General features: G+C 41.5%; 1 protein-coding gene across 3 annotated transcripts in view; it reads right to left on the bottom strand.

The window, feature by feature from the left end:
- Positions 1 to 14,139, bottom strand: part of LOC139376750 (ubiquitin carboxyl-terminal hydrolase 42-like) — a 31,008-nt gene that overhangs the window by 15,656 nt on the left and 1,213 nt on the right. The window contains exon 1 of one of the 3 annotated variants that reach the window (XM_071119646.1): positions 1,310 to 1,402. The exons of the other annotated variants lie outside the window; for them this stretch is intronic. The gene's annotated coding sequence lies outside the window, so the exon portion shown is untranslated. Of the gene's footprint in view, positions 1 to 1,309; positions 1,403 to 14,139 lie in introns of those variants that run through there. 3 annotated transcript variants of the gene reach the window in all.

Raw genomic sequence — 14,139 nt, 5'->3', positions numbered from 1 at the left:
GTTCAGTACTACCATCCTACTTGAAGATGCAGATTGTGCCGAATTCACTGCACTATACGGAATTGGATGTTGTCGTATTCTAAGAACCTGCACAGCAACAGCGGATTGTCTGTAATATCATCATGTCACAATGTGACTAACAGGTTTCCAGTGCCTAAATAAATCAACTGATATTGTTAGATATGCTGGGTAGGATTTCAGTGCGTAGGTAGCACCAATCACACAGAGCATCTAACAGGATTGACCCACTAAATTACCAGCAGGTGGTCTGTCTGGTGGTGTAAATGGGTCATAAGTCATGTAGACAACACCACGGCCGTGGGATATAAAAGCAAAAGTAGCCTCTGAGGGAAAAGGAGGAGTTCTGCAGACAGTGGAGTAGCCCCAAAGGCATGCTGTGCTTTTGGTTTGCATTGAATTTACATGCGACACAGAGCTCCCTTTAAAGTCAGATTTAGTGATACGTTTACTGACTGCAAGTTTGTTGTAATATTTTATTACAACAAAGTTAACTGCATTTGCTCCAGGGACTAGGGCGAAATCCCAAATGGACTCCTATGCTCCAGTGGAGATCTGAGAAGATTTGACAAGTGCAAACAATATTGAAATAGCTCCACCTTGTCCTGATAGGTTAGGTGGAAGTTTCATCATATTGCAACTAATTAGAACCTTTACAACTACCACAAGTGTATAGGGACTAGGGGTCAGCGTTTGAGTTGCATCTGGGACAAACTGGTATAGCTAGTAGATACATTGACACACAAAACTTTACTAAAATTACACAAAATGATATCACTACACTACCAGTCAGTAGTAGTGATTGATTATGTTATTAGCTAGCTAAAACTGAAGTCAAATGAACAACATTGTAGATAGTAGTAATGACATACAGGAACAATCACCAAAATGAAACCAGAGACTGAAGAGGAAGCTAGGCATCCCACTCCCTCATTTTTTCTGGTTAGTCAATGAACTAACCAGACCCGGCTGCTATCGTAATGGCACAATATCTTTGGTATTGGTGCCTACGGGAGAGCCACCCCATAAGCAGACCAGAACTGTTATAATTTTTTTCAATTGTAAACGGCCTGAGTAAGACAATTTATCCACCATCTTTCCCTGAAATCAGAAGGGTCCTTGCTATCTGAGATCCTTAGGTGATGTCAGCTGGATGTCCTCATTGACGTGGAAATTTAAAAATGTTACGGGAAGGGTTATGGTAAGACATTCAGACACTAACTACCTTTATCGCCTATTGACGATAGCAAAACACACCCGGTCAGAAGACACTAAGAGCCCCAATGCTTACTCTCAACATGCAGCGCTTCGCTTGCGGTATGGTTTTGGAAGCATAAAGGAACACATCTTTCATATCTGCAAGAAATCGTAAAAAGGACAAATCACTATACACCTTGATGGTTCCCACACTGCCATGTTACAGCACTTGTTTTAATGAAAACAGAAGGAAGACAGTCGATTGCCTGAGCTAATTAGATATGTCTCCGAACACCTGTGTGTAAACAGAGACAATTTGCCTCAACAGAACATGTAATTGCCAAGGCAGCAGCTACTATTCCTGGGGTGCAAACACATTAAGGCACAAAAAAAAACTACAAATTAAACAAAATAATATATCATTACAGCACAAAATGTATAATACCACCATACAACAATTTTAAAATGTGTGTGTATAGAGTGCTAGTATAAGTATGTGTCTCTCTTCAGTGTGCGTTGTTCCATAAGGTGTAGTTATGTTGTTTTGTTAATTCGATTTTACTGCTTGCATGGGTTACTTGATGTGGAATAGAGTTCCATGTAGTTATCATGGCTCTGTGTAGTACTGTGCATTTCCCAGAGTGTGTTCTGGAATTGGGAACTGTGAAGAGACCCCTGGTGGCATGTCTTGTGGGGTATACATGGGTTGCCATCGGACCTGTGTGCTAGTCATTTGAACAGACAGCTCGGTGCTTTCAACATTTCAATACCTCTCACAAAAGACAAATAGTGATGAAGTCACTCCTCTACTTTAAGCCAAGAGAGATTGATATGCATGTCATTGATGTTAACTCTGTGTACATTAACCATACAGAAATGGTTTGTTGAGTTTAGTATGGAAGAACTTGACTGTTCTGCACAGAGCCCTGACCAAAACCACATCGAACACCTTTGGGATGTATTGGAACAATGACTGTGATCCATGCCTAATTGCCCAACATCAGTGCCCGACCTCACTAATGCTTGTGGCTGAATGGAAGCAAGTCCCCACAGCAATGTCCCAACATCTAGTGGAAAACTGTTATAGTAGCAGAGGGGGGGTCCAATCCCATATTAATGCCCATGATTTTAGAATGAGATGTTTGATGAACAGGTGTTCACATACTTTTGGTCATGTAGTGTATATAATGTTGAGTCACCAGCATAAATAGATACCCAGGCTTTACGCAGTGCCAGATCATTAGAGAATAAAAAATAAAACTTCTTATGGCTGCAATCCCGTTAACGGGAGCGATATGACAACAACCAGTGAAAGTACAGGGCGCCAAATTCAAAAGAACAGAAATCTCATAATTAAAATTCCTCAAACATACATGTATCATATCTTTTTCAAGGTAGTCTTGTTGTTAATCCCACCACAGTGTCCGATTTCAAATAGGATTTACGGGGAAAGCACCACAAACGATTATGTTAGGTCACCAACAACTCACAGAAACACACAGCCAATTTTTCCAGCCAAAGAGAGAGAAAAAAAAAAAAATCACAGAGAGATAAAATTAATCACTAACCTTTGATAATCTTCATCAGATGACACTCATAGGACTTAATGTTACACAATACATATATGTTGTGTTTGAAAAAGTTCATATTTATATTTTTAAAATCTGAGTTTACATTGGTGCATTACTCACTAGTTCCAAAAACATCCAGTGATTTTGCATAGCCACATCGATTCAACAGAAATACTCATCATAAATGTAGATGATAATACAAGTTATACATATAGATATACCTCTCCTTAATGCAACCGCTGTGTCAGATTTTTAAAAAAACTTTACGGAAAAATAAAAACCATGCAATAACCTGAGACGGCGCTCAGAATAAGTCACATAGCCACCACGTTGGAGTCAACTATACCCATAAATGACATGCTAAATATTCCCTTACCTTTGATGATCTTCATCAGAAAGTCTCCCAGGAATCCCAGGTCCACAATAAATGCTTGATTTGTTTGATAATGTCCATTATTTATGTCAAATTAGCTACTTTTGTTAGCGCGTTAGGTACACCTATCCAAACGCTGGAGCTGGTCGACAGTTTCTTCTGACAAAAACTTAAAAAAAGTTATATTACAGGTCGAAGAAACATTTCAAACTAACTACAGAATCAATCATTAGGATGTTTTTAACATATAGCTTCAATAAAGTTCCAACCGGAGAATTCCTTTGTGTCTAGAGGAGGAACAGAACACAGGAAGATATCATGCGGTATGCGCGTGACCTGGAACTGGCACTCTGCCAGTAGTCTGATGCATTCTGTTCTTATTCAGCCTCATAACAGCAGAAGCCTCATTCAAATTTCTAAAGACGGTTGACATCTAGTGGAAGCTCTAGGAAGTGGATCTTCATTCATATCTAACAGGGATTTCAAAATGGAATGGTTTGAAAATATACCAGCCTCAGATTTCTCACTTCCTGTTAGGATTCCTTCTCAGGTTTTTGCCTGCCATATGAGTTGGGTTAACTGCCTTGTTCAGGGGGAGAACAGATTTTTACCTTGTCAGGTCAGGGATTCAATCTTGCAACCTTACGGTTAACTAGTCCAATGCTCTAACCACCTGCCTCACGAGGAGCCGGCCTGTTACGCGAATGCAGTAAGAAGCCAAGGTAAGTTGCTAGTTAGCGTTAAACGTAATCATAATCACTAGTTATAACTACACATGGTTGATATTACTAGTTTATCTAGCGTGTCCTGCGTTGCATATAATCGATGTAGTGCTCATTCGTGAAAAAGGACTGTCGTTGCTCCAACGTGTACCTAACCATAATCACCAATGCCTTTCTTAAAATCAATACACAGAAGTATATATTTTTAAACCTGCATATTTAGCTAAAATAAATCTAGGTTAGCAGGCAATATTAACCAGGTGAAATTGCATCAATTCTCTTGCGTTCATTGCACGCAGAGTCAGGGTATACGCAACAGTTTGGGCCGCCTGGCTCATTGCGAACTAATTTGCCAGAATTTTACGTAATTATGACATAACATTGAAGGTTGTGCAATGTAACAGGAATATGTAGACTGATGGATGCCACTCGTTAGATAAAATACGTAACGGTCCAGTATTTCACTGAAAGAATAAACGTCTTGTTTTCGAGGTGAGTTTCCGGATTCTACCATATTAATGACCTAAGGCTCGCATTTCTGTGTGTAATTATGTTATAATTAAGTCTAGGACTTCATAGAGCAGTCTGAGTGATGATAGGCACCAGCAGGCTCATAAGTATTCATTCAAACAGCACTTTCGTGCATTTTGCCAGCAGCTCTGCTGTTTATGACTTCAAGCCTATCAACTCCCGAGATTAAGCCGGTGTAACGATGTGATGTGAAATGGCTAGCTAGTTAGCGGGGTGCGCGCTAATAGCGTTTCAAACGCCACTCGCTCTGAGACTTGGAGTAGTTGTTCCCCTTGCGCTGCATGGGTAGCGCTGCTTCGAGGGTGGCTGTCGTTGTTGTGTTCCTGGTTCGAGCCCAGTTAGGAGCAAGGAGAGGTAAGGAAGCTATACTGTTACACTGGCAATACTAAAGTGCCTATAAGAACATTCAATAGTCAGAGGTATATGAAATACAAATGATATAGGGAGAAATAGTCCTATAATTCCTATTATAACTACAACCCAAAACTTATTACCTGGGAATATTGAAGACTCATGTTAAAAGGAACCCCCAGCTGTCATATGTTCTCATGTTCTGAGCAAGGAACTTAAACATTAGCTTTCTTACATTGCACATATTGCACTTTTACTTTCTTCTCCAACACTTTGTTTTTGCATTATTTAAACCAAATTGAACATGTTTGATTATTTATTTGAGGCTAAAATGATTTTATTGATGTATTGTTTTGTCATTATTACAAATACATTTTAAAAATCGGTATGGGCTTTTTTTTTGTCCCCCCCCCCAAAAACGATATCGTCGTTGGAAAATCATAAATCGGTCGATCGTCTAGCCCAACTGACTTGTAGGGGTCCAGATCTCGCAGCGGTTTCAGAACATCAGCTATCTGGATTTGGGTGAAGGAGAAATGGAGAGGCTTGGGCAAGTTGCTGTGGGGGGGTGCAGAGCTGTTGACCGGGGTAGGGGTAGCCAGGTGAAAAGCATGGCCAGCCGTATATAAATGCTTATTGAAATTCTCAATTATAGTGGATTTATCGGTGGTGACAGTGTTTCCTAGCCTCAGTGGACAGCTGGGAGGTGCTGCTCTTATTCTCCATGGACTTTACAGCGTCCCACAACTTTTTGGAGTTCGTGCTACAGGATGCAAATTTCTGTTTGAAAAAGCTAGCCTTTGCTTTCCTAACTGCCTGTGAATATTGGTTCCTAACTTCCCTGAAAAGTTGCATATCACGGCGGCTATTCGATGCTAATGCAGTACGCCACAGGATATTTTTGTGTTGGTCAAGGGCATTCAGGTCTGGAGTGAACCAAGGGCTATATCTGTTCCTGGTTCTACGTTTTTGAATGGGGCATGCTTATTTAAAATGGTGAGGAATGCACTTTTAAAGAAGAACCAGGCATCCTCTACTGACGGAATGAGGTCAATATCCTTCCAGGATACCTGGGCCAGGTCGATTAGAAAGGCATGCTCGCTGAAGTGTTTTAGGGAGCATTTGACAGTGGTGGTCGTTTGACCGCAGACCCATTACGGACACAGGCAATGAGGCAGTGATCACTGAGATCCTGGTTGAAGACAGCAGAGGTGTATTTAGAGGGCAAATTGGTCAGGACGATATCAATGAGGGTGCCCGTGTTTACGGATTTGGGGGTTGTACCATGCAGGTTCATTGATAATTTGTGTTAGATTGAGGGCATCAAGCTTAGTTTGTAGGATGGCCGGGGTGTTAAGCATGTCCCGGTTTAGGTCACCTAGTAGCACGAGCTCAGAAGATAGATGGGGGGCAATCAGTTCACATATGGTGTCCAGGGCACAGCTGGGGGCTGAAGGTGATCTATAACAAGCGGCAACTGGTTTGGACACAGACCTGGATAGTAAACCAGCAGAGTTCTGTCAATCTCTGCAGTATATTGAAACTCCACACCCTTTGGCAGTTCTATCTTGTCAGAAAACGTTATAGTTAGGGATGGAAATTCCAGGATTATTGGTGGCCTTCCTAAACCAGGATTCAGACACGGCTAGAACATCCGGGTTGGCAGAGTATGCTAAAACAGTGAATAAAACAAACTTAGTGAGGAGGCTTCTAATGTTAACATGCATGAAACCAAGGCTTTTACGGTTACAGAAGTCAACAAATGAGAGCGCCTGGGGAATGGGAGTGGAGCGAGGCCAGGCAGGGCCTGGATTAACCTCTACATCACCAGAGGAACAGAGGAGTAGGATAAGGGTACAGCTATAGGCTATAAGAACTGGTTGTCTAGTGCGTTCGGAACAAAGAGTAAAAGGAGCAGGTTTCAGTGCGTGGAAGAATATATTCAAGGCATAATGTACAAACAAGGGTATGGTAGGATGTGAATACAGTGGAGGTAAACCTAGGCATTGAGTGACGATGAGGTACTGTCTCTAGAGACACCATTTAAACCAGGTGAGGTCACCGCATGTGTGGGAGGTGGAACAAAAGGGCTAGCTAAGGCATTTTGAGCAGGGCTGGAGGCTCTACAGTTAAATAAGACGATCACTAACCAAATTAGCAATGGACAAGGCACATTGACATTAGGAAGAGGCATGTGTAGCCGAGTGATCAAAGGGTCCAGTGAGTAGCTAGGCGAGCTGGAGACACGGCAATTCTGACAGCTAGCAGGCCGGGGCTAGCAGATGGGCCTTCAGGGGACGTCGCGACGGAGGAGTCTGTTGATACCCCCTCAGGCGGATTAGGTCAGTAGACCAGTCGTGATGGATCGACAGGGCTCCGTGTTGGCAGTAAAAGGGGTCCAGGCCCACTGGCAAAATAGGTATTGTAGCCCAATAAGTGGCTGATGGACCTCTTCAGCGAACTGAGAGATGGGCCTAGCAGGGCCTCCAGGCTAACTGGTGCTTGCTTCAGGGCAGAGACGTTAGCCAAGAGTAGCCACTCGGATAGCAGCTAGCTAGCCGAGATAATCCAGGTGACAAGATTCAGAGCTTTTGGTAGGAATCCGGAGATGTGGCAGATGTGCAGACTGGCAGGAGTTGACCGGGCTGAGGTTAGCTGATGACAGCCACTGCTAGCGATCTGGCTAGCTTCTGTTGGGGGTTCTGGTTATAAAGTATAGAAAATAGCAGATCTATACCACATTGGGTGAGGCGGGTGGCAGGAGTGTATGTCGAAATTGAGGTTAAAAATATATACGAAGAAAAAGAAAAAAAAGATACATGACAAGACAATGACGAGGCCCCACAGAACACCCTCTGTGGGGCCTCCCGAGAGGCGCAGCGGTCCAAGGCACTGCATCACAGTGCTTGAGACATCACTACACACCCGGGTTTGACCGTCCAGGATGTCCTTATCCCATCACGCTCTAGCGACTCCTGTGGCGGGCAGGGCACATGCACACTGACACGATCGCCAGTTGTACGGTATTTCCTCCGAAACATTAGTGATGCTGGCTTTCGAGCAGTGTCAAGAAGCAGTGCGGCTTGGCATTGTCGTGCTTCGGAGGACGCACGGCTCTCGACCTTCGCCTCTCCCGATTCAGTACGGGAGTTGCAGCGATGGGACAGGACTAACTACCAAACGGAGATCATGAAATTGGCAAGAAAAATAGGGTAAAATGTTTTTAAGAACACACTGTGTTCTGTTAACCTCTTGATCCTACTTGAGACGCAGACGTCTCAACTAGGCACCTGGAAATGCAAATGCGCTACGCTAAATGCTAAATGTACTCGTTAAAACTCAAACGTTCATTAAAATACACATGCAGGGTATTGAATTACAGCTACACTCATTGTGAATCTAGCCAACAAGTCAGATTTTTAAAATGCTTTTCGGCGAAAGCATGAGAAGCTATTATCTGATAGCATGCAACACCCCAATATACCTGAATGGGACGTAAACAAAAGAATTAGCGTAGCCGGCGCTACACAAAAACGCAGAAATAAAATATAAAACATTCATTACCTTTGATGATATTCTTTGTTGGCACTCCTATATGTTCCATAAACATCACAATTGGGTCTTTTTCCCGATTAAATCCGTCCATGTATGCCCAAAATATCCATTTGTATAGCCTGTCTGGTTCAAGAAAAAAGCTCTCTTCCAACACGCAACGTCATTTTTTAAAATTATATAAGTTGCCTATATTCTTTGACAAAACACTTCAACCTACTTTTGTAACCCAACTTTAGGTATTTGTAAACGTTAATAAGCGATCAAATTGATCACTGGGCGATCTGTATTCAATAGCAGCTACTCAAGAAAACAATGTCCATTTTTCTCTCTTCCAAAATCGATTGTTGTAGGCTGGATGGAATGAAGGATCTATTGGTCATGACTCAAAGGATTTTTGTCAATGAAAATGACGTTTTTGGCGACATCGTGTGGAAGCTGTAGGAATTGCATCCGTGGCACTATTTAATTTGGTGTCCTTTAAACAATACATGCAAGTGGCGCATGGATATTATTTTCAGCTTTCAGTGACCAGTTTTTCTTGCGCTTTTCGATGAAACACACACTCTGTTATAGTCACAGCCGTGATTTAACCAGTTTTAGAAACTTCAGAGTGTTTTCTATCCACACATAATCATATGCATATATTATATTCCTGGCATGAGTAGCAGGACGCTGAAATGTTGCGCGATTTTTAACAGAATGTTCGAAAAAGGAGGGGGTAGACTTAAGAGGTTTTTAACTAGTGATTGTTAAGATTCATCTTATCTTATAAAAAACAATGTTAGCTAGCAACTTACCTTGGCTCCTTGCTGCACTCGCGTAACAGGTGGTCAGCCTGCCACGCAGTTCCTCGTGGAATGCAATGTAATCGGGCATTCAAAAATGTTGATTAAAGACTTGAAATCGTCCCCAATTAAAAATTGGCCAAGCCGATTAATCGGTCGACCTCTAATGTGTAGATTCAGAGTTTGTTGTTGGCATGTCATGCCAAAGTTTGCTAATCCTGCCAATGAAAAAAATTATTAAAGTAGTTTGGCAATATCAATGGGTTTTGTGATGAATGAGCCATCTGATTCAATGACGGATGGAGCTGAGTTCACCATTTTACACAAAATTTCATTTAAGGAACTCCAAAACCATCATTCTTTCTAGAATTTATTTTTGTATGTTTAGTTTAATCACGACTTCTCAATATACAGTACACGTTTGCCAGTCATCTGTGCAGCCAGACTTATTTGTAATTCCTTTTGCCTCGACCCCCTCTCAACCGTAACATTTTTTCAATTCCTCATCAATCCACAGGGAATTAACCATTTTTAGTCATTTTCTTAATGTGTGCTTGCTTATTAGTAACTGGAATAAGCAATTTCTTAAATATGTCAAGCGATTTCATTCCTGTGCTATTTCAAAATACCCTGGTAGGGTTGACTGATAACCTAAACCAGGTTGAAGGCACTGCTTACAGTTTGAAGATTTTTCTTGAGTGAACTAGGCAGGTAGCCTAGCGGTTAGAGCTTTGTGACAGCAATCGAAAGGTTGCTGGATCAAATCCCCGAGCTGACAAGGTAAAAATCTGTAGTTCTGCCCCTGAGCAAGGCAGTTGACCCACAAGGCAGCCCCCCGCACCTCTCTGATTCAGAGGGGTTGAGTTAAATGTGGAAGACACATTTAGGGGTTCAAAATGGCCAGAAACAAATACCTTTTTTTAACTCGTCAGTCTATTCTCGTTCTGAGAAATGAAGGCTATTCCATGCGAGAAGTTGCCAAGAAATTGAAGATCTCATACAATGCTGTGTAGTACTCCCTTCACAGAACAACGCAAACGGTCTCTAACCAGAATAGAAAGAGGAGTGGGAGGCCCCGGTGCACAACTGAGCAAGAGGACAAGTACATTAGAGTTTGAGAAACAGACACCTCAACTGGCAGCTTAAATAAATAGTGCCTGCAAAACACCAGTCTCAACATCAACAGTGATGAGGCGACTCCGGGATGCTGGCCTTCTAGGCAGAGTTGCAAAGAAAAAGCCATCTCAGACTGGACAATAAAAATAAAAGATTAAGATGGGCAAAAGAAGACACTGGACAGAGGAAGATTGGAAAAAGTGTAATGGACAGACAAATCTAAGTTTGAGGTGTTCAGATCACAAAGAAATAAAAAAAGAAATGATGCTGGAGGAGTACTTGACACCATCTGTCAAGCATGGTGGAGGCAATGTAGCGGTCCTGGGGGGTGCTTTGGTAGTGGTAAAGTGTGAGATTTGTACAGGGTAAAAGGGATCATGAAGACCATACCCTGTGGATGGCGCTTAATTGGAGCCAATTTCCTCCTATAACAGGACAATGACCCAAAGCACAGCTCCAAACTATGTAAGAACTATTTAGGGAAGAAGCAGTCAGATGTTATTCTGTCTATAATGGAGTGGCCAGCACAGTCACCTGATCTCAACCCTATTACGCAGTTGTGGGAACAGCTTGACCACATGGTACGTAAGAAGTGCCCATCAAGCAAATCCAACACGCGAGAGGTGAAATCTCTTCCGATTACATCAACAAATTGACAACTAGAGTGCCAAAGGTCTGCAAGACTGTAATTACTGCAAATGGAGGATTCTTTGACGAAAGCAAAGTTTGAAGGACACAATTATTTCAATTAAAATTCATTATTTATAACCTTGTCAAAATCTTGACTATATTGCCTATTCATTTTGCAACTAATTTCATGTATGTTTTCATAGAAAAACAAGGACATTTCTAAGTGACACCCAAACTTTTGAACAGTAGTGTATATATTGACACAGTACCAGTCAAAAGTTGACACCTACTCATTCCAGGGTTTTTCTTTATTTTTTACTCTTTGCCTTGATGACATCTTTGCACAGTCTTCATGAGGTAGTCACCTGGAATGCATTTCAATTAACAGGTGTGCCTTGTTAAAAGTGAATGTGGAATTTCTTTCCTTTTTAATGCATTTGAGCCAATCAGTTGTGTTGTGACAAGGTAGGGGGTCGTATACAGAAGATAGACCTATTTGGGAAAAGACCAAGTCCATATTATGGCAGCTCAAATAAGCAAAGAGAAACGACAGTCCATCATTCCTTTAAGACATGAAGGTCAGTCAATACAGAACAATCCAAGAACTTTTAAAGTTTTTTCAAGTGCTATGATGACTGGCTCTCATGAGGACCGCCAAAGGAAAGGAAGACCCAGAGTTACCTCTGCTGCAGAGAATAAGTTCATTTTTGTTACCAGCCTCAGAAATTGCAGCCCAAATAAATGCTTCAGAGTTCAAGTAACAGACATCAACATCAACTGTTCAGGGGAGACAGCGTGAATCAGGCCTTCATGGTCAAATTGCTGCAAAGAAAGCACTACGAAAGGTCACCAATAAGAAGAAGAGGCTTGCTTGGGCCAAGAAACACAAGCAATGGACATCAGACCAGTGGAAATCTGTCCTTTGTTCTGATGAGTCCAAATTGGATTTTGGATCCACCTGCCGTGTTTTTGTGAGATGCAGAGTAGGTGAACGGATGATCTATGCATGTGTGGGTCCCACCGTGAAGCATGGAGGAGGAAGTGTGATGGTGCTTTGCTGGTGACACTGTCAGTAAAGCAGCATGGCTACCACAGCATTCTGCAGCGATACGCCATCCCATCTAGTATGCGCTTAGTGGGACTATCATTTATTTTTCAACAGGACAATGACCCAAAACACACCTCCAGGCTGTGTAAGGGCTATTTTACCCAGGATAGTGATGGAGTGCTGCATCAGATGACCTGGCCTCCACAATCACCCAACCACAACCAATTGAGATGGTTTAGGATGAGTTGGACCTCAAAGTGAAGGAAAAGCAGCCAACAAGTGCTCAGCATGTGGGAACTCCTTCAAGACTGTTGGAAGAGCATTCCAGGTGAAGCTGGCCGAGAGAATGCCAAGAGTGTGCAAAGCTGTCATCAAATATAACATTTATTTTTATTTCTTGAACACTTTTTTGGTTACTAGATGATTCCATGTGTTATTTCATAGTTTTGATGTCTTCACTATTATTCTACAATGTAGAAAATAGTACAAATAATGAATGAGTAGGTGTTCTAAATTTTTTGATCGTGTGTGAGATAAATAACATATATATATATATTTGTTTCTTTAAAATATTGACGTTAGGCAAATTGATGTAGTCAGAGCAAGAGTCCACAAAGCCTGGGGCTGTATTTTTATATGTATTTTTTTTAACCTTTATTTAACTAGGCAAGTCAGTTAAGAACAAATTATTATTTTCAATGACGGCCTAGGAACAGTGGGTTAACTGCCTGTTCAGGGCAGAGTTACCAGCAGGTGTCTTGATAATAGAAAAAGTAGGTCAGTGGTTCCTGCACCACGTGCAATTGACACCTACATGCTTTTGAAAATGATTTCAGAAATGCTTAAATACTTCTACCACAAACTCACGTAATCACTTTTTTTCCCTTCCAATTATTATGCATGCCAACGTATTATCAAAGAATTAAAGCTGTAACATTTTGGGTGACCGGACCAAATTCATATAAAAATGTGGTATAAATCTGTCACTCATTGAAAGCTAGTCTAAGAAGTGGTAGATGTGTTCTATGTGCGCAGTTTCTGTGCTTCCATGTTGTTGTTTTTTTAAATATTTCCCTTTTGTACACCAGCTCAAAACACAATATTTTTGGTTATGCAAAATATATTTCACAGCTGTTTAGATGGTACATTGTTTCTCTAAACTATACTTGCTTGTTTTGTCACAAACTGAAATTAGGCTAACTATTAGAATTTTAGCAACCAAGAAACGGAGGAGTGATTTTTAACAGTAGGCAAAGTGATCATGTCAGGTGAAAATGATATCAAATATTTTACCATTGCAACATTTGACAATCACATTCACTGTGGTTGTCTGAAGCATGCACAGCTAGCAATGCATTCGCGATTTGTTATTCCCCATTATTTTCAACAATGTCAATGAGCGTCATAACTATTTTTCCTTTGCGGTACCTCAAACTGTTGTGATTACCAGCCGAGAAACTTTCATGAGTTGATTTTTATGCCAGGATCACAGACTGTCTGGGCAGTGTCTTAACATGATCCTAAAACCTCCTCTGAGCTGGGAGTTTTTTTTAGTGTTGAAAAATAGCTTTTAACAGGATTCCTAGGACCTTTTCGGAGATGCTTTGTGAATACGGGCCCTGGTCTCATCTCCACGCAATTGGTGAAGTTCATCATAAACTTCCTTCACCATGGAGTGGAGTTTAGTCCACCAGTAAGGTCCTTGGAAGCCAAGGAGTATTTTAGGCTCCTTTAGTCCATTATTGGGATACGGCTTAAAGCTGCAATGTGCAGAAACGCACAGCCAATTCCTGGTTGCAAGTTTGCTTGTTTTATCACAAACTGAAATGAGGCAATGTAGAGCAGGGGTATTCAACTCTTACCCTACGAGGTCCAGAGCCTGCTGGTTCTGTTCTACCTTTAAATGAACTGCACACACCTGGTGTTCCAGGTCTAAATCAGTCCCTGATTAGAGGGCAACAACTGAAAAGCTTTGAGGTCCAGAGTTCTGTTTGAGGGGTGTCGAGAATAATTGTACTATTTAAACAGCTTAGAAATATTTTCTGCTGAAACTTGTGTACAAAACCAAAAGTAAAAGAGGCAAAAACGAAACTTAAGGGAAGCATAGAAATAGCGCACAGAAAAGATCGAACCGCTTCTTAAACTTGTTTTCAATGAGAATGACAGAGCTATTACTAACACTTCTATGTACATTTGGTGGAGTAGACCCAAAAGTTATATAATGCAGCTTTACGGTTAAGGT

The sequence above is a fragment of the Oncorhynchus clarkii genome, chromosome 20, assembly GCF_045791955.1.
Source record: "Oncorhynchus clarkii lewisi isolate Uvic-CL-2024 chromosome 20, UVic_Ocla_1.0, whole genome shotgun sequence".
NCBI lineage: Eukaryota > Metazoa > Chordata > Actinopteri > Salmoniformes > Salmonidae > Oncorhynchus > Oncorhynchus clarkii.
Note: the sequence above shows the minus strand (reverse complement) of the source record. Positions and strands in the feature narration are given on the sequence as shown.